Source organism: Chiloscyllium punctatum, chromosome 8 (genome assembly GCF_047496795.1).
Source record: "Chiloscyllium punctatum isolate Juve2018m chromosome 8, sChiPun1.3, whole genome shotgun sequence".
Lineage (NCBI taxonomy): Eukaryota > Metazoa > Chordata > Chondrichthyes > Orectolobiformes > Hemiscylliidae > Chiloscyllium > Chiloscyllium punctatum.
In genome coordinates, this window is record NC_092746.1 from 9,923,601 (window position 1) to 9,945,090 (window position 21,490).

Here is a 21,490-nt window from a genome sequence, read left to right on the forward strand (position 1 = left end):
GGAAGCACGAGCTCTCGGAGCACAGCCACACCCACCTGATGAATGCGCAGTGTTCTGAAAGCTTGTCCTTCCAAATAAACTTATTGGACTATAATCTGGCGTTGTTTGATTTTTAACTTTGTCCACCCCAGTCCAACATTAGCTCCTCCACCTCATTTAAGATGTTTACCCAATAACACAATGGAGAGTATCCTCAATGTGAAGATGGGGTTTCATCTCCACACAGTGGTCACTCATGAACAGAATAATCTGTGACTGGTAAGTTGGGGAGGACGAGGTCAAAGTTTTCTTTCCTCATTTGCTCCATTACCATCGGCCACAGACAATATCTGGCAACTTTGCCCTTTAGGATCAACTGGGTCAGTCAGTTATGGTCTTACATTGAGATGAAATACATTCTGAGTATGTGCCACCCTCAGTGTTTCCTCCAAATGCTGTTCAACTTGGAGGAGCATTGGTTCATCAGTCAAGTATGGAGCGAGGAATGGGGTGGTGATGGGAGTGGGAGGTTGTAATTATAAGGAGGTTTCATTACCCATGCTTGACCTCGTGCCATGAGCTTTCTGGGAGTCAAATAGTCTCATTCTGTGCCACATTTCCTATGCAATCTTATGTAATGTAACAGTAGGAGAGCATGTTATTAATAGTGATACATAATAATATTAATCTGGAGTGGGCTCAGAAGAGATTTACCAGGATGTTGCTGGGTACAGAATGTTTGAGTTATAAAGAAAGACTGGATAGGCTGGGATTTTTTCACCGGAGCATAAGAGGTTGAGAGTTGAGCTTATAGTAGTTTATAAAATAATGAGGGTTTCAGATAGGTTTAATGGGAATTGCCTTTTCCCTTGGATGGAGAATTCAAGACTAAGGGGCACATTTTTAAGGTGAGAGGAGACAGATTTAAAAAAAGACATGACGGCAAATCTTTCACACAGTGTGGGGAATGAACTTCTTGAGGAAGAGGCGGATGTGGATACAATTACAGTGGTTAAGAGAAATTTGGAGAAGTACATGATTAGGAAACATTTGGAGGGATATGGGACAGGAGCAGGCAGTGGGACTAGTTTAGATTGGAATTATGTTTGGCATGGACTGGTTGGATAGAAGGGTCTGTTTCCATGCTGTATGACTCTATGACTCTATAACATAAAAATTGGAAACCAGAGCATGTCCACTGGCCTCCCAAGCCTCCTCTGGAATTTGATAGGACAATGGCTAATCTGATTGCAGACTGAACTCCACTTCCCTGCATGGCCCACCATAGCCCATGATTACAATTTTTAATTAAAAATCAAGCTCAACATATACAATCAATGAGCCCTGTGTCCACTGTTCTCAGGGGAAAAGAATTCCACAAACTAACAACCCTGTGAGAGAAAGATAATCCTTTCCATCATATTCCTCAATGGGAAAGCAGTAACTTTTTTAACAGTTTCCACCTTTTCAAGACTCTTCTGCAAGAGGAAACATCCACCTCATCAAATACTCCCTAGATTTTCCATTCTTCTAAACTCCACAAATATATTCTCTACCTACTCAACCATTCTTCATGATGTGGAGGTGCTGCTGTTGGAAGTCACATGACACCAGGTTATAGTCCAACAGATTCACTTGAAATCTCGAGCTTTTTGAGCGCTGCTCTGTTGTCTTCGTGAAGTCTTCACCTGTCGTAGGAGCATTGCTCCGAAAACCTGTGATTTCAAAAAAACCTGTCGACCTGGTGTCATGTGATTTCTAACCTTTCTTCAGATAGCCCCTGCACACCATGAATTCTCTCTCAACTTCTAGTGCAATTACATAATTTCTTCGGTTAACAACTTGCCATACGCCGGACAGCTGTTTCAAAATCACAAATGTCTAGCAGTATGAAGCTGGAGAAAATGATTTCTCTTGTTAATAAAGTAAGAATTCCAATAAAGGATAAAAAGTTGGGAATCCAAAATAAAATACAAGAAATCAAATTATTCAGTTGAAGAATGAAATGGTCTTCTCTGTCAGAAACATGCAAACATGCTGTGCATTTTCAGCATTTTCTGTTAGTAATTATTTTGCATAATGCACAAAGTTGCATTCTAATTGTGCATGACACAGAACTTTGCAATCTATATCTGCTGGTCTGAGGCCTTTAACTTGGCCTGCAAAAGACATTAAGAATGTCTATACATGGGTTATTGCCACTGGGTATTTTTAGAAACAGCTTACACCTCAGTGTAAAGCTGTTAAGTATTCCACTCGGTTTAAAGTAGTGATGTCAGTGATGTTTATGTAGCTTATGGTGACTGTTTGTCACATGTGACAATTTTATTGCACGAGCGTGCTTCTATACTTTTCACTTTGTCCAGCAAATGGAACAATCTGTCAAATGAGCTCCCGATTCATTTGAAATGATGATTTGTCTTTAGGCCTTGAACCCAGCTTCCCTTTCATTATCTGGCTGGCTTTCAAACAGCAACTTCACTTCCTTAATTCAACATCCAAATTAGAGAATATCGCAGTGGAGAAAAATCTATACAAGGTTTGCCAACAGCCAAGTGAGAGAACTCAGCAATGATGCTAAATCTCTGTGACAGGTCTCAAAATGAAATGTCACTTACTCACCCAGACCTATGGAATGATGACCTCATGCACCCAGTTATGAGCCTCTCGGTTTAGCTTTCACACTTCCCTGATCCTAAGTTTAATCAGTTCTTAATCAGTCCAGATTCCTGGAAGAATTTTGTAGGGTATAAGGGATATGTGCCAACTATAGAATCAGACCTCAGGATGAAGCAGTATTGTTTTCTGTTTAATATGTGCATGATTGTGAGTAGAAATTTAATACAGAGAAAACACAAAATTCCATGTGATTTACAAGGTTGAAATTTTAGGAGGAAAAAGTGAGCAGAACCTTGTTGAGGACAAAGTTCACTGAATAAAAAAAGCAAACTATATTGAATAAAAGTATTCATAAACATCATGACTTTCATGTGTCAGCATTTACGGTGAAAATAATGGCTCAGCAAATTTATTTATTGCTAAATGGCACAGTACTTTCAGGTGAGGAGCCAATGCAAGGTTAAAAATTAAAATCCAAACATTCTACCTATGTTGCGCTGCTATGCTGTTAGCATTGAAAAACGTAACTCAACCTTCACCTCCTTTCTTTTTGAACTTGTTGCACTTGCCTAAGCATTGCTCACTAAATAACCACAGAAAGTTAAGAGATGTCATTCCAATATCCCCTTAACACCGTGATAAGTTCTAATATGAATTAAGCTCTTCAACACCAAAAAAAAATTAAAAATGAAGCATTTAATTCATCCAGATTGTAATTTTGAATTCAGATTCCTAATTTTCTGTTTTTTTGTCCCTCTTAATTTTATCGTTTGCTCCGTCTCATTATTTTTTCTGCATCAGATTTGACACAGAGTTTTTCTCCTTTTAATTCTGAGTCATTCCTGTCGCTATTTCCCAACCTTTAATTCTTGATGGTTAAGAGAATACCTTGTTAGTTTATCCTATTCATTCAGGATCCTGATGACACTCTCTCACTGTTATGCTATGAGCTTATACTTACAACAACATTCTAGTCAAGAGTACAGTGGAAACTCCAACTACTGGCAGACCCCTTGCTACAGAAAACTCTACTTTTTATCTTTGGTGAAAAAATTTAGTTTTTATATCGATGTAGATGTATCGGCCATATTATCTAGGGCCTTTGTCCACCCGTGAGGATGATGTCTGTCGGTTCGGCGACATCTGGGAGGAAAAATAAATATAGCTCTACTCAGTATTGCACCCACTGATGGGGAGCTGTGATGAGAGTGTGTTTAGTGTTGTAACTTTATTGAATGTAAATTAAATTATCTTGTCATGACTTGGTCTAATTCTATTTAGTTATTTATTTATTTTTTCTTTTTTGTTTGTTATCTACCGTACTGTAGTTTCTTTTTTATACATAGAGCTTTCTTTTTTTTTAATATCCTCTTTTATGTTTTAGTGGTTTGTAGAGTAGATTAGTAGCCTGTTTTCTTTATTTATATTGTTTGTGCTATTATTTTGTAAAGTTGTTACACTATTTTTGTACTAGTTTCGTAATTTTGTAAAAAAACCCCAAAACCTTTTTTTCCAATAAAAATATTTACAAACAAAATGTAGTTTTGCTTAGACTCAGCCTCACTTTAATTCTACCACTTAAAAATGCTCATGTGCACATCTCAGAGCAGTTGAATTTCTTGGTGCAATATTAAGAGAACAATTTGCGTTAACAATTAAAATAAAATTCTGTTTTTAGTCACCGAAAAACTGGAATCGTGTTGGCACCTGACTCCTACCTGCCTATCTTCTTTTCCACCTGTCCACTCCACCCTCCTCCCTGACCTATCACCTTCATCCCCTCCCCCACTCACCCATTGTACTCTATGCTACTTTCTCCCCACCCCCACCCTCCTCCCACTTATCTCTCCATCCTTCAGGCTCTCTGCCTTTATTCCTGATGAAGGGCTTTTGCCTGAAACATCGATTTTACTGCTCCTTGGATGCTGCCTGACCTGCTGTGCTCTTTCAGCACCACTAATCCAGAATCTGGTTTCCAGCATCTGCAGTCATTGTTTTTACCTCAAAATTGGTATTGTTAACACATAACTGAGTTCACTGAAAAGTAGACATCAAAACTTAGCTGAATAAATCCAGCAAGCTGCAATTGCCAGTTTGATGTCTTAGTGGAGCTCACCATTCTGAAGATCAGCATGCAGAATTGGTTTGGATGCAGATGGGGAATAGTAGGGGCAAGGTTTTACTAGTAAGAGTAGTTTGCAGACCCTCTAACAGTAAACACAGTGAAGGGCAAAGTATATAGGAAGACATATTGCATGCTTTTGGTGAAGGAATCACAATAATCATTGGTGATTTTAACCAGGATGTAAACTGGAAATATCAAACTGGCAATGATAACTTGATTAAGGAGTTCATAGAATGCTTTATGTATGGTTTCTTAGAGCAGCACATTCTAGAATCAACCGGACAGCAGGTTGTACTAGACTTTCTATTATGTAATATCACAGGAATAATAAAGAATGAATAACAAGTATGGATTGAAGACTGGTATTTTAAACTTAAGTGAGGACACCTGTGTGGGGATAAAAGTTGAGCTGGCTGAAACGAACTGGGACAATAGGGTATAGATGGATAGAGAAGCAGCAGAAGACATTTAAGGGGATATTTTGGAATGCTAACAATAACTATATTCATACTGTAAAGAAAAAAATCAAAGCGATCAATCCATCATCTTTGGTTAACTAAAGAAATTAAGGAATGCAACAGCTTATAAAAAGGTGCACAAATTGTGCAAAATTGAGTGATCGGTCAGATGATTGAACAGAATATAAAGAATAGCAGAGAATGACAGAAAAGTAAATTAAATATAAGAACGTTGTAAGAGGAATCAAACTAGAAATGTTAAAACAGAGAGCATAAGTTTCTACAGGTACTTTAAAAATAGAGTTAGTAAAGTGAGTATTGGTCCTCTAGAGGGGGAGAATTGGGAGTTAATAGCAGATAGTAAGGAAACCTTCACAAACCTTGCAAAAAAAAGTAAGGAAATTAGGGATGTGGGAAACAAGTATTTTATTTCTGTTTTCACTGTACAGGATACAAAAGAAATCATGTTATAGCTGTGGATCAGGAGATAGAAAGGAGAGGAACTTGGTGAAATTATAATCACTGGGGTAGAAGAATTGAGCAAACTGATGCAATTGCAGGCTAACAAATCCCTTAGTCCTGATGGAATTCATCCTAGAATCTTAAAAGAGATTGCTGTTGAAATACTGCATGCATTATTAATTTTGTAAAATTTGTTAGATTCTGGAAAGATTCTATCAGACAGGAAAGTACAAACTGAGTTTTGAAGATGTCATTAGTCTCAAAATATTAGATCTGTTTCTGTCTCCCCAGAAGCTGCCAAACCTGTTGGATTTCTCTGAGATTTTATGTTTTTAGTTCAGATTTACAGCATCCATGATATTTTTCCTTTTAATAGATAGGAAAGTACACTATGAAGATGATGTAAGAAGTATGATATATAATTTAATAATTGAATTTTAAATGCAAGGTAAATGGGAAAACACTTGGGTTTGAGAGATTGGTAAACAAATGCAAAATGATTACAATTCAAAGTGTGATCTATGTTTACTCTGTGGGGTCACTGTTAGAAGTAGGAAAACATTAAACAATTGACAGCTCATGTCCAAGTCATGATGAAAGCGAGATGTCTACAGTTGTCTTTAGAAGTGGTTCAAGTTACATGTGTCATTCGTCAGATCAAAGAAAGCTTGTAAAGCAACTTCTAAACAAGAAAGGAGATAGCAAGGACTGAAGATGCTAGAAGCCAGAGTCAATAGATAGGGAACTGGAGAAGTAAACACAATGTAGGAACCTGGCTGAAATGTCCACTTTCCTGCTCCTCCGATGCTATCTGACCTGATGTGCTTCTCCAGCTCCACATCTACTTACTAAACAAGAAAGTTCTTCAAGGATCCATACAATTTTCAATCAAAGGACAAGTTTTGGAATTGCAATTTACTCAGTGAAACTTCCTTTGAGACATTGCAGGTGTTCCTCATTTCCATAGGGATAGTTAGCCTTGGGGTACACTGTTGAATGGGAAGGCAGCTGTGTTTCTATGGGAAAGTGATGGTGGTATTATCACTAGACTGTTAACTCAGAGAGCCAGGTAATGTTCTGGAGACCTGGGTTCAAATCCCACCATAGCAGATGGTGAAATTTGAATTCAATAAAACATTGTGGACTGTTGGCCTGGCCTACATATGACTCCAGATGCACAGCAATGTGTTAGCCTGTAAGCCCTCACAGGACTCTGCTGGGTCACTAACCAGTGACACTCACTTTGTGAGTGAACTGGGGGGTGGGATGGAGCGGGAAATCTACTCCCAGTCAGAAAAGGAAGCATAGAAGTCATTAAGGAAACAGAGCGGTCCAGCTTTGGAGTCTCCTGGCTGGAGTTATGAGGAGTCCAAATTCATGCAGAATCAGAGCGTCAGATTAGCCGAGTGGAGAATCAGCCGTAAAAAAAAATTTGCAGCGGGAAACAGTAAAGTGAGGAAAATTCCCGACTCCATAAATCTGGCTTGGATCCAGATGGTAATTGTGTTCAAAGTTGGGTCTGTTATCCCCAGAAGTAATGCAGAGGCATCCACGGAGGGCTGGACAAAAGACTAGAATCAGGGCTTTGTTTTTCCTGTAAAAAACTGTCTTCTGCCTTCATCCCTCACTACCTCAACTGCCCTCACATCCTCATGCCCTCATGCAACCACGTGTCATGAAACCACGTGTCATGTGCCTGTGCTAAGCTGAATACACAGCAGCCTTATAAGTATAGCTAGAGATGCCAATCTTTCCAGCTGAATGACACCCAGTATGATGTGGATAGAATCAGAATGAGGGATGCCCTAGGTGCAGGGTAGATAGGTGTGTATGATAAGATATGGAGAGAAATCCCATTGGGCTTCCTTGAAGGATCTTTCCAAAAGCAACACACACTTATCCAAAGAAAGGTAATCTCATCTCTAAGATGCCTAGTGGTGACTTCATTATAAAATAAATCTCTCATTGATAAAAACACATGAACTACATTCAACTTCTATCTGCTACTCATTTTCTTATAAAAATACACGTGCTTTTATATCTCAACATCAATGACTTTATGATTATTTGAAGTTGACAGGCATCCCTCTGTGATAATGATAGGCTGTACAATCAGACATGTGGTGCAACTTGCAGAGTGATAGACTTCAAGCATGCATCAACAGAGAGTGAGATAACAAGCATTAATTTATCTTTGATATAAAATTGCAGGGAGTTTTTTTTTACATCTAAAGACTGGGAAGTTTGAATACTTTAATAGAGTTATATTTCCATGTGGATTTAAATACTTTGACTGCTTGACAGATACAATGAGGCTAGCAAATATACACATGCACTCATCTCTACTTTGAACATCTCAACAGGCAAATGGAACTCTTGCAAAGGCCTCCTTGCACCTTTTCAAAACAGATACTTTGTGTATTCAAAGCTGTCCAACTGATTTTGAACATTTGCTTGAAAAGTCTAAAGCCTACATGTCAGGTTTTGGACATCCTACCAATGAAATGTTGATCTAACAGAACTACAGATATGAAAACAGTAATTTTCCCCTGCTCTTCCCTATGTTAGCTGCCATATTTGAGGGCTGGTTTTCTAGACTGAAGGAAAAAATGTTTTTACATCAATATTACAAAATATATCACACAAGGTTAGTGGCAGTTGCTTTATTTAATTCTTCCACAGGAGAAAGTGAGGACTGCAGATGCTGGAGATCAGAGCTGAAAATGGGCTTCCTGAAGAAGGGCTGATGCCCGAAACGTCGATTCTCCTGTTCCTTGGATGCTGCCTGACCTGCTGCGCTTTTCCAGCGACACATTTTCAGCTTAATTCTTCCACAACAAAGATTTTTGCTTAAAATGTGAAATCTTCTGTCAAGATTCTTTGAATAAAATCCTGGGAGTTTGAATTATTTCTTATAAGTTGATGGCCTTTCTCAAGATCATAGGAAATGCTGTACTGAGAGAGCACTGCACAGGACAATGCCCAAAATGTCGACTTCTGCTCTTCCTGCTGCGCTTTTCCAGCACCACACGTTTCAACTCTGACTCTCCAGCATCTGCAGTCCTCACTCTCTCCTAGTGCTGTCGTTCAGTTAAGTAATTGAACCGAGGCCCCATCTACCTTCCAATTGAATACAAAATACTCTTATGTGATGAAAAGTAAAGAAAGTAATAATGTTCTGGACAATATTCATCACTCAATCAAATTATTTTTAGAAAGTCAGTTGCTGTCATTTTGCTCTTTGTGGGAGCATGCTGTCCCCAAATTGGCTGCATTGCTTCCTATATCACAGCAGTGGCTACATTTCGAAAGCGCTCAATTGTAACATGATTTGAGGCATTTAGCAGTTTTGTCTTTTGAACTTTTTGCTCAATCAAAACTGTTGACTATGCCAACCAAATGCCATCAGCATGTATGTATGTCTCACAATCCTTTAAACAAGTTATTTTTTTCAAATGTTATGAAAAGTGCAAGGAATCATTGTGATTCTATTCATCAGATCTTGCCAATTTCAGAACAAGCAATCTGTGGGTTGGGAATGGGTTCCGATCTTGTGTCCATTCATAAGTCGAATTTTACATAATTTAGCATGTGATATTTAGGGGTCCTCTTGTGGCACGGTGGTAGTGCCCTATCTCTGAGCCAGGTGGCCCAGATTCAAGTCCCACCTGCTCCAGAGGTATACAATAACATTTCTGAACAGGTTGATTAGAAAAATAGGTTAAATATAAAAGATGAAGAAAGAGAAAATACATATGGTGCTCAGTTCTATTTACCACATCAGAAATACATGGTGTTGACACAACATAAGTGCAACAATATGAAATATATGCTCATTAGTATGAGGTACATTCATATTTTAGACATATAAAACTAATAGTAATACATCCTGATATGGGATAGTGTCCATAATGTAAGTAAGTCAAATGTTTGTAAATCAAGAAATGCCTGTAATCTATGAAAGTGCCGATGTGGAAGGTAATGAGGTTGGAGAAAGTGAGGACTGCAGATGCTGGAGATCAGAGTCAAAGAGTGTGGTGTTGGAAATGCACAGCTGGTCAGGCAACATCCGAGGAGCAGGAGAATCGACGTTTCGGGCATAAGCCCTTCATCAGGAAAGGTAATGAGGAAGGTACTAGGAAGAGTAACCAAGGAGAATCTTAGAAAAAACAAGTCATTTTCATTCATTCTAGTTCACAATACTTTTTAAATAAGTTAAAATATGTTTTCCTGAGGGTGATTTGTTGTACCTTATTTCGGTCTGCAATCTTTGCTGCTTTTCATTATCTAAGGCACCCAGACTCACTGGAACTGTCTGAGTTATCTGCTCATCTGAAGATACCTAATAGGAGTAGTTACACTCACCTTCATAAAATACTTGAGCAAAATGTTGGCTTAAACATTCTTTCTTTTTCGTGTGAATATGATTGAGTACATCATCTTAATGACCACCATCAGACTCAATGGCAAGGATTTTGTCAACACCTTGCACTTATGATGCTATCACTAAATCTGAGAGCCATACCTGTTTTCTGTCTGTTTGCCTTTTCCTGTGCAAGTATTAGTAAAATTCTAAATGCCAGCAGCATGTGAGTAAAACACATGTAATTTAACAGAAAGGGAAGCATTTCATTGGTGGAATATGCCATCAGCTGGTAATGATACAGGGAGAAAGTGAGGACTGCAGATGCTGGAGAGTCAGAGTCAAGAGTGTGGTGCTGCAAAAGCACAACAGGTCAGGCAGCATCCGAGGAGCAGGAGAATCGACAATTTGGACAAAAGCCCTTCATCAGGAATGAGGCTTGTGGGTCGGGGGTCTGAGAGATAAATGGGAGGGGGGTGGGGTTGGAGGGGAAGGGAGTTGAGAATGCGATAGATGGATGAAGGTGAGGGAGAAGGTGATAGGTCAGAGAGGACAGATGGGCAAGGTGATGGACAGGTTCAGAGTTGGAGGCTTAGGACTGGGATGAGATGGGAGGAGGGGAAATGGGGAAACTGGTGAAATCCCCATTGATTCTGTGTGGTTGTAAGTCCCAAGGCAGAATATGAGGCGTTCCTCCTCCAGGTGTCAGGTGGTTAGAGTTTGGCAATGGAGGAGGCCCAGGACCTGCATGTCCTTGGTGGAGTGTTCGGCCACAGAGCAGTGGGGTTGGTTGGTGAGGGTGTCTCAGAGATGCTCTCTGAAATGATCCGCAAGTTCGCTCCCTGGTGTAGAGGAGACCACATTGTGTGCAATGGATACACTATAAATTTCTGTCAGATGTGGAAGACTTCCTGCACCTCCGCCCTTGAAGCCCACTCCTCCCAACGCAACAAGGATAAAACACCCCTCACCTTCCACCCAACAACCTCTGTATACATTGTATCATCCTCCACTATTTCCGCCACCTACAAATGGACCCCACCACCAGAGGTATATTTCCCTCCCCAACCGTATCAACATTCTGGAGAGACCATTTCCTCCATGACTCCCTTGTGAGATCTAGGTCCCCCCATCAGTCCACAGCCCACTCCCGGCACCTGCCTCTGCCACTGCAGGAAGTGCAAAAACTGTGCCCACACCTCCACTCTCACTGCCGGCCAAGGCCCCAAAGGATCCTTCCACATCTGACAGAAATTTACCTGTACCACCACCAATGTCATCTACTGTATCCGTTGCACCCGATGTGGTCTCCTCTACATCGGGGAGACAGGATGCCAACTTGCGGATCATTTCAAAGAACATCTCTGGGACACCCGCACTAACCAACCCCGCCACCCCATGGCTGAACACTTCAACTCCCCCTCCCACTCTTCCAAGAACATACAGATCCTGGGCCTCCTCCATTGCCAAACCCTTACCACCCAACAGCTGGAGGAAGAACGCCTCATATTCCGCCTTGGGACCCTGCAACCACACGGGATCAATGTGGATTTCGCCAGTTTCCTCATTTCCCCTCCCCCTCATCATTCCAGTCCCAAATCTCCAACTCGGCACCACCCTCTTGATCTGTCCATCACCTTTCCCATCTATCCGCTCCACCCTCCTCGTTGACCTATTACTTTCTCCCCCACCTTCATCCACCTATTGCATTCTCAGCTATCTTTCCCCCCAAACCCACCCCCCCTCCCATTTACCTCCTAGCCCCCTGACCCACAAGCCTCATTCCTGATGAAGGGCTTATGCCTGAAACGTCGATTCTTCTGCTCCTTAGATGCTGACTAACCTGCTGTGCTTTCCCAGTACCACACTCTCGACTCTGGTACTGATACATCCATGTGTGATCTATTAAAGATCCTCCTGGTCAAATATGAAGACAGTGCATTCTAGCCAGGATGTTTGTCAGAGATGCCAGTGGATCTACTCTACATCTTTTCTGAAGATGGTATGAGGAGGCCCTCTCACAAGAAGAAAGCAACCTGGACCGAGGTGGCTGAGCAATTGAGCAACCATGGGGTGATCAGATAAAGCTGGGAAATGGGTGAACAACCTGATCAAGGGTCAGTGTCAATGTCCCAGTGTCTGCAGGGGTCTCTCATGTTAACATCAACAAGATAAATATGTGTGTGGGCAGCAATGACTGACCAGTGAACACACCATGAGTGCCATAGGGCAACTGAGGTCCAAAGACTTTTGTGTGCACATGGATGTAAGGTTCAAGCAACAGGATTGCACATGTGATAAGGCAACAAGGACACACAAGAAGCACAGGTTAAAGGTGAAGCTTAGAAACTACGATGATTCAATGTTTGTTCTCCATCACCATCCAAGAGCCAGGGTGCAGACAGAGCAGGAATCTAAAGACTGCGCTTTTGAGGACAAAGCAGGCAATGCTCCAGAGAATGCACCATCATCTTCCTCATCATTCACGTCCATCAGCAGCTACCCCTCAGCTGGAATACTGAGTTCCAGCCACAAGGCACTGGCTGGACACGCAGTGGTGCTTATCAGGGAAAACATGGCAGAGATTCCAGGGATTATGTGCAGCTTTGCATGGGATACAGAGGGGTGTGTTATTGCGAACGAAACCCCCTCAAAAAATATCAATGAGTTAGCCTAGACCCCATGTTTTTCTTATTTTAAGTAAGGTAAGGTGTTGCGTTTCAAATACAATCCAATTGGTCAAACTACTCAACGTTAAGGAAAGCATAATTTATTCATACACAATAGTAAAATTACAACAAAATTAAAAAGAAGAATTGGCTTAGTTGCTCCTCCACAGAAATGCTTAACAAAATAATAGATACAGTAACTGCTCCAAAAAAAGTCCCATAAACAAACTCTTGGGTCAAGGCAAATTTAGAAAACAGATTGTCTCACATGCAAATCCAGCAACCCAGGAGGAAAATCATGAAGCGAACTCTGAAATAGTGTAGTAGGAAGAAATGTTCTGCAGCAAACAGACCCAGCAATAACTGTTACTGAAAAACTAAGAAACTAAAACCCCTGGTTCTGTGAGACCTTGATCACACCCATTCAGGCTGCTTCTATTGTTCCAACTTTTAAAAAAAATCCAAGGACACAAGCTGTTTCCTTTTCAAATATTCAATAGACATCTTAGCGCCTTTGTCTTCAAACCAATCTTTAAAATAAAACCTGGGCAAAATAGACCTCTTAATGTCATAGTATCGGCACACTATACATACCATGCTTTTTGCCATATCCCAGGCATTCGAACCTCCACGGAAGTCACCGTCCTTTCCATCATCCAGTGAGAAGATGGTGACCTCCACGGAGTGCCAAGTTGAGCATTTGATACATATGTATTCTGATCTGCATTCCATTGCTCTAGCCATAGTTGCTAGGCCAGAGGGAGATGAGGCATCTGTACATTTCACCAGGAGACCCTTGCTTTAGGATAGAGGAGAAGCACATTTCAGCTGCTGTCAGGTGAAGTGGGAGATTGCATGGGGCAGGGTGACACTAGGCACATGGGCACACAAGATGGCCACTGAGACATAAGTTGGCCACTTGACACACAAGATGGCCGCTGGACCACAATATGGAGTCAGACAGCAGAGCAAACACAGATACTGCCTGGGGCCACCAGAATGCCAGCACAATGCACTCACAAGCCAGTTATCAGTTTATGGTGGGGGGGGGGGGGAGAGAATATACACAAGTAGCGTATACTGCCCGCCGAAGTGTCTGGGTCCAGCTAACACCTTTGATAGAAATGCTAACTGTTTGATACGGACTCAATACTTTTGTGGGCTGCAGTAGCCAGGGCTGCAGTAATCGTCCTTCTCTGGAAGAGCGATTAGCCCCCATTAGGACACTAATGGACTTCTGCGCAGATGCTGAAATTGACAATGTCTGCGCTGAAACTGACCATGACTGCGCTGAAATTAACAAAGACTGCGCTGGAACTGACAATGACTGCACCAAAACTATCGATGGTTCTGCAATGTTTACAATAAACAAACCATGTTACAGAGATAATAACCTCATCACTGACCTATTATATCACAAAATGTATAAAAATATTTTGACATGTGCTCTGGGTTGAGAGAAGACTTGCAGCTGACCACTGTGCTGTTGGTGTCCCTCTCTCCCTGGAGCTCCGGTATTTCCTTGTCTTTGAACCCCGACTCTGACTCTGAGACTGGTGATTTTCCCCAAAACACAGACCTTCAGCTTCGACCACACCAGCCTCATCCTCTCCATCATTGACTCCAACAGCTCCAGCAGGTGAGGCCAGGAGGATGAGCTAGCAAGAGTGAAGGATATCCTCAGTAGGCTGGAGCCCTGAATGCTGCACATTTCCGGAGGAGTACTGCTACTGTTATCCAAGGCAATGGGACAAGAAACTAAGCAGATTGCATTTATCTCAGCTAGTCTTCTGCTTTTAGCCTTTATACCCACATCCATGTGTTTGGGTTCAAGATAGACTAGTCAAGGAGAAGTCTATTTCTAGAATGTCATTAGGCTTGGGCTGTTCATTACATATTAAGACAAAATACCACATAGTATTTGGAGATTTATCAGGTTTTAATCTTACTGTTATGTTATTTAAAGGCTATTCCACAAACTCCACTCCTCATACTAATTAATCTACTACAGCTTCTCTGTCCATGTTTCTACATTCACATGGCTCGATTGCAGATTTCTATCTAGCTTTCCATGTGTTTCAGACTTCCTTCTTCTCTCTGCCCGTTTACTATTTATGTAGTCGGGAGCATCGCCATGACCTAAAGGGCAACGTTTTCACACAGAGGGTGGTGCATGCATGGAATGAGCTGCCAGAGGAAGTGGTGGAGGCTGGTACAATTACAACATTTAAAAGGCATCTGGATGGTATGTGAATAGGAAGAGTTTAGAGAGATATGGGTCAAGTGCTGGCAAATAGGTCTGGATTAATTTAGTTAAAAATCACACAACATCAGGTTATAGTCCAACAGGTTTAATTGGAAGCACACTAGCTTTCGGAGCGACGCTCCTTCATCAGTTGGTAGTGGAGGGCTCGATTGTAACACAGAATTTATAGCAAAAATTTACAGTGTGATGTAACTGAAATTATACATTGAAAAATTGATTGTCTGTTAAGCCTTTCATCTGTTAGAATACAGTGATAGTTTCACTTCTTTCATATGTAAATCACAAAACCCTTTTTTTAAAGTTGCATTCTCGGGTTAGCTGTTAACAATGGTGATAGCTCGACAAAGGTGTTGGTGTCAAAGGTGTTGGCCCCTGTGTTCTCTGTTTATGCCATGATGTTTACATTGATTCTAATCTAAAAAGTGAGATAACAGAGCTTTACATAAATTCATGCAGTTTTTGAGCAAAGTACAATGTAACTCCACCTGATGAAGGAGCGTCACTCCGAAAGCTAGTGTGCTTCCAATTAAACCTGTTGGACTATAACCTGGTGTTGTGTGATTTTTAACTTTGTACACCCCAGACCAACGCCGGCATCTCCAAATTGAGATTAATTTAGGATTTCTGGTTGGCATGGATGAGTTAGACCGAAGGGTCTGTTTCCGTGCTGTACATCCCTATGACTCTACGACATCATCGCAGATTGGCTCCATATCTGGTTAACATTCATATACATTCCCAAAGCAATTCTTTAGGTGACTTGTTTTTATGACATTGGCTGCATATGTTTAACTTATATCTGCCACCCTTCCCGTGGTGGTCCATTTGTCTCAGAAGATGAGTCAGTGAAGCTGATGGTAAGGTATAGAAAATCTTAAGGTAAAGTTGATGAGCTTTCCTTTTCTCTGCTGTCTTCTATCAGATCAGTGATTTAGGTAACCTATTGGCCAGACTGTACACCCTGAATGGGAAATACAAACAAAGGGATCAGTCAAAGGTAGCGGCATTTCGTGGTGCCTAATTTTGCTGCAATTGAGCAGGTGATCCCTGCCGTGAGGATGGTAGATGGGTGGGCTGGAACAATAAGATGAGATGACTGGTAATGTCTACTAGGGATGGTTAATATTAGTTCTCCAAAGGTAGTTGCTCCTCCTAAAAAGGAAAACTGTTTCATTGCAATGTTGATCTGTTCTTCATGATTCTGTTCCAGGGCATGAATATACATGAACAGCCAGGATTTTAAACAATTTAGTATGTTGTTAGTATGTTTAGACTTTAGCAGATCTTTGAAAAGTGGCCTCATTTACAACATTGTTGGTATAAAGCTGAACAGTTTCATCTCAGCTGGTGTGGGGTTTGGCACCACACCAATGACAGGATGCTGTAACATTCAGTTGTAGGATTTCATATTGATATTAATTTGTTTGTATAGTTTTCGGATGAGAGGTCTATATCTGCTATGGACAATGTTCTATTGTGCTTTAAGTAGTCATTACAATGCAGAATGTTTTGCATCAAATAGAGCTTTGTCTATATAGTGCTTCTTAACAATATTTTAGACTTTCTATTCACTGCTTTTTGGCCTGCACTATCTAGAGTCCGATGCTGTTTTGATCGAAGGAGGTCAGTAACTGTTTTATGTAGCAGACTAAAGCCAACAGTTACAAGTGAGCTCTTGTAAATTTCCAAGATTCACATGGTACATCTAGGCTATTACTGAAGCTATCCTGGACCGTGGTATCTGCTACTGAAATGTGATCTCACCAATGTCCTATTTGCTCTTGAAGTGAAATATTGATCAAAACTGTTATGAAATTGTCAAATATAATTTGTTTTTCATCGATCTGTTTTCTAGGTACCATATGATCTGATGTTCTTTTCATATAGCAGGGAAGTCCACTAATCTGTTTTGTATTTGATTTGATATCAAATGTTGAACCGTTCCAACAACTTATGAATTTCACCTTCCATATTTGCTTATTTGTGCTGATCTATAAATTTAATTTAAAGGCTTTTTATTTCCAAAGGAGTTGATATAAGTGAATTTTGTTGCATTGGCTGATTATTGATAGGCAGCGAAGTTGTCAATTATTTTCTTGATTTACATGACCTTTGTTAGGATTTTGATCTCTTTGCATTACAACCATTTGTTGGTCTTGTGCGTTCTTAGTTAAGTTATTTTTGAATTTTTAGTGTTGTAAAGGTTGTTGTTGTAAAATTAAAACTGAAAGCTGTTAGCATTTCTGCTGTTCTACATGCTCAGTGCAAAGTTCACGTTTTCTTGTGCAATATGGACCTTCATACTGATGCATGAATAATTTCGTTTTCAAAGATGGCTGAAGGATAGAAATGTGCTCAAAATGGCATCAATTAATAAGATTCTTTAATGTTTTCACTGCATCAAAGATGACCGCCATGAAATCATTCACATCAGTTTTTTTTCCTTTTCTGCTTTGAGATATTTCTGAGCTGCATTTGGCACCACATGATCAGATTCATTTGTTGTTCTTCTTTATCTACAATTTGTTCACTTTCTTACTGATTAAAATCCATAAAAATTTGTAGTTGCTGAATGAAATGCACGTTTCTCTCGCCAACGATCAAAACATTAAGAATTTAATGATTTTCATTGTTAATGTTCTGAATTTTTGAATTCCAACACATGACTTTTCATTCCATTTTTTTAATTGATTTACTTTAAGCCTGGTTCTGAAGAATTCTCTTAACGTCCTTACTGTTAACTTTATGATTGAGTAAATAGTTTAGCAATTGTTAAATCACCATTGAAAGTTTTGAATATTTTTCCCCAGCTTAACTCTTTTGAGTGGAAACAAAACTTTTCTTTCCTCTAAAGGATCAAACCTGCTTTGGTTCTACAGTAATTTACCTCTTTTCAAATTTGCTTGATCTGGGTTTATCCATTTGGCTGCTAATGGGCTGTCATTGTTCTCAATGTTTTTGTTCGAAAGTTGTCTCCCCTATTACTGGCTATAAAAAGCTTTTGTCCAGACTTAAAAGTTATCTTTGGTTGTTTCACTGTTGAGTTTTTTTTTCTTTTTTTCTTCACAGCAGTTGTTTAAGTCCATGCTTTTCTAGCTGCTACTTGGTCTTAAAGCTGGACTGGTGATTTCTTAAAAATGTGCTGGTTGAACTCTCCTCTTCTTCAAACAATTTCAGCCATAATTTTCCAGGCTGTTGACCCTATCACAGCCACCATCTTACGGCCAGATTCATGTGTCTGAGCTTAAGACAGATTGATAGAAGAGAAGTCAGGTCAAGAACTATTTTCAGGATTGGGCTTCCTTATAAAATTACCTATTATGTATTGAGACTAAATGTCACAATAAATGATTTCAGAGATACACCATGCTCTAATTTCACTAACTATTATGTTGGTGGGAAAGACTGTTCTATAAATTCTACCAGCTAATGCTAGTCAATCTACTCCAAATGCTTCTCTGCATGTGTTTTTAACATCCATTTGACTAGAGTTTAGGCTTCTGCTTAACTCTCCATTTATTTCTCTCTCTCTGTCCCTCTCTCTCTCTCACACACACAGACACAATTTTGTTAACTCCGTCCACTGTCTACCATTTATGCTCATTGAAGAGCAACTTTGTGACATCATTACGAAGTTGCTCTAAGGTTCAAAAGCTCTTAAACAACAACTAGTACTGAGATGAAGCAGAACCAAAAGAATATTAAAAAAATTATGAACAAAAATGCGGAATGGGTATTTTTTCCATAAACTTACATCCGTGATATAATTTTATTCAACTCTTTATGATTATTGAGACTTGCCATGATATGATTTGTAATGGTAATAGTATGCCCCAGGTTTCTTACAATATACTAGTTAAAGAGGACAGTAACACCAAATAAGCATGTTTCTGTGTTTTCTTTATTGAATGTTCATATGAATTTTTACTGCTGTGATGATAATTCTGCACAAAATCATGTCTTGCCTATGCATATGGATGTACAACTACCCCTAAGATATCCTTGTTAATAGCATTGAATTGTGAATGTATGTGAGAAAGCTCTGATTCCCATATAGGTTGAGGGATAGCTCTGCAAGGGAGGATGGCAGGGCTGAGTTTACACCCCAATAAGGCAGTGGAAGCCAGGCGACAGAACGATGATCGTGCAGAAGCACCATTGGTTGTCAAGATCAAGTTGTCCCTGGCATCCCTTATACACCTCTCATTTGGCTCAGTTGGATTGCTAGGTTTCTTATTTTCTGAGAAATTTTCCTCACCTGTAGGGGGCTGGCTCTCCTCATGTTCTTCCTCCTCTTTCCACATTGCAACACTAAGATATTTGCTACACCTCCGGGATGCATATCGCAGAGATCCCCCAGACCAGTCGAAGCAGTGGATATGCTTTATGAAGGCCAACAGTGTATTCAATGATAGCTCTACTGGACACGAACATTTCATTGTATTGTTCTTCTGCTTCATTGTGTACGTGGAGGTTGGCCCTGGACATCACCAAGGATCCATTCATCAATTTGGGCTGAAGCTTCACTGGAACTCATGGATTACTTTAGATGGAGTCACTTCAGGTTCAGATCACCTCTGCAGGAGTATCTCAGAGATGAGATAAAAAATGATATAGGAACAGCAGTAGGCCATTTGACCCATTAAGTCTGCCCCACCATTTGATCATGGCTGATATGTTTCTCTTTGCCAGTCTTCTGCCTTCTCCCCAAAGCCTTGGTTCCTTATTAATCGAGAACCTATCTATCTCTGTCTTAAAGACACTCGATGACTTGGCCTCCACAGCATCCTAAAGAAATAAGTTACACAGAGTCACTGTTGTCTGGCTGAAGAAATTCCTCATCTCAGTTCTAAAAGGATGCTCCTTCACTCTGAAGCTGTTGCCTCAGGTTTTAGTATCTCCTCGTAATGAAAACATCTTCTCCACATCCACTGTATCCAGGCCTCTCAGTATTCTGTAAGTTTCATGTATTTTAGGTCCAACAATCTTCAGCTGCTTCATAAGTGACCTTCCTGTGATGATAAGGTCAGAAGTGGGGATGTTTACTGATAATAATTGAATTGAATGAACTTTATTGTCACATATACTCAAATGAGTACAGCGAAAAGTCTATATGTCACCACATACAGCACTATCTTATGTGCAAAGGTACCTAGGTATAGCTTCTTCGGTTATAAGATCTTAGAAAATAGAGAAATAAAATGTCCAGCATTGCAGAAATAAAACTCCAGAACAGCGGGCTTCTAACTCATACCAAGCTAGCACTGAGCCTCCAGTCCGCATTGGGCCCTAACTCCAGACCGCAGCGGCTTCACCTTGATGATCATGAGGCTGAGATAGTCTGGGTGACCACACTGAGGCCATGCCTGGCCAAGAGACTGCCACACTAGGCCGAGAGGGTGCCATGCTGGGATGGGGGTGGCGTGTTGCCCTGCCATGTTCAAAGTCTTCCATGGGAGGAGGTCAGCAGACCAGGAGGCTGACAAGCCAGGCTGCGGGGACCTCTCGCTGTGTCCGCGCTGAGGCCAGGAGTCGACCGGAGACCGTGAGTTGATCGGAGGTTGGGAATCATCAGAGGTGGGCAGTCAACTAGAGGCCAGGAAGTGTCATTGGATGCTGGGAGAGATGAAGTAAAAAAATACTAAGAGGAAAGAAAGAGAAGTATAATAAGAAGCAAAAGAATGGTCAGAGCTGACAAGGTCCAGCTGAAGTGTCCTACTCTGTCACCATCTTGGATCAGTGAATTGTGCAATATTCAGCTCCATTCACAACTCGCCAATTGCTGAAGTTGTCCATATCCAAATGTACCAAGAACTAGACAAAATCTAAATTGATTGAAACCACGGAAGTTCCAGGCAATTACACCTCTAATAAGAGAGAATCTAACCCTTGTCCCTTGCCATTCAATGGTATTACCATTATGGAGTCTCCGTCAACATCAGTACTTAAAATGGACTAGGCATATACTGTGGTCACAAAAGCAGGTCAGAGGCTAGGAATCTAAAACTAAACTTGTGATTCCCCAAAGCCTGTCCACCATCTACAAGGCACAAATCATGAGTGTCATGTAATACTCCCACTTGCCCGTATTCGGCAACTCCAAAAATACTCAAGAAGCTTGACACCATTCAGGACAGAGTAGACCACTTGATTGGCACCACATCTACAATGACTCATTTGCTCCATCATTGGCACTTAGTAGCAGCAGTGTGTACTATCTACAAGATGCAATGTAGAAATTTGCCAACGGTCCTTAAACAACACTTTCTATACCCACGATCACTTCCATTTAGAAGGACAAGGGCAGTAGACATGAGGATACCACCTTCTGCTGGTTCCCCTCTAAGCCACTCACCAACCTGACTTGGAACTATATTGCCATTCCTTCAGTGTTACTGGGCAAAAGTCTTTTAACTCTCTCCCTAACAATACTGATCCTACATCAAGTAAACTGCAGTGGTTCAAGAGGTTGGCTCACCACCACTTTCTACAGGGCCATTTGAGTTCGGCAATAATTGCTGACTGAGCCAGCAATGCCTACATCTCCTG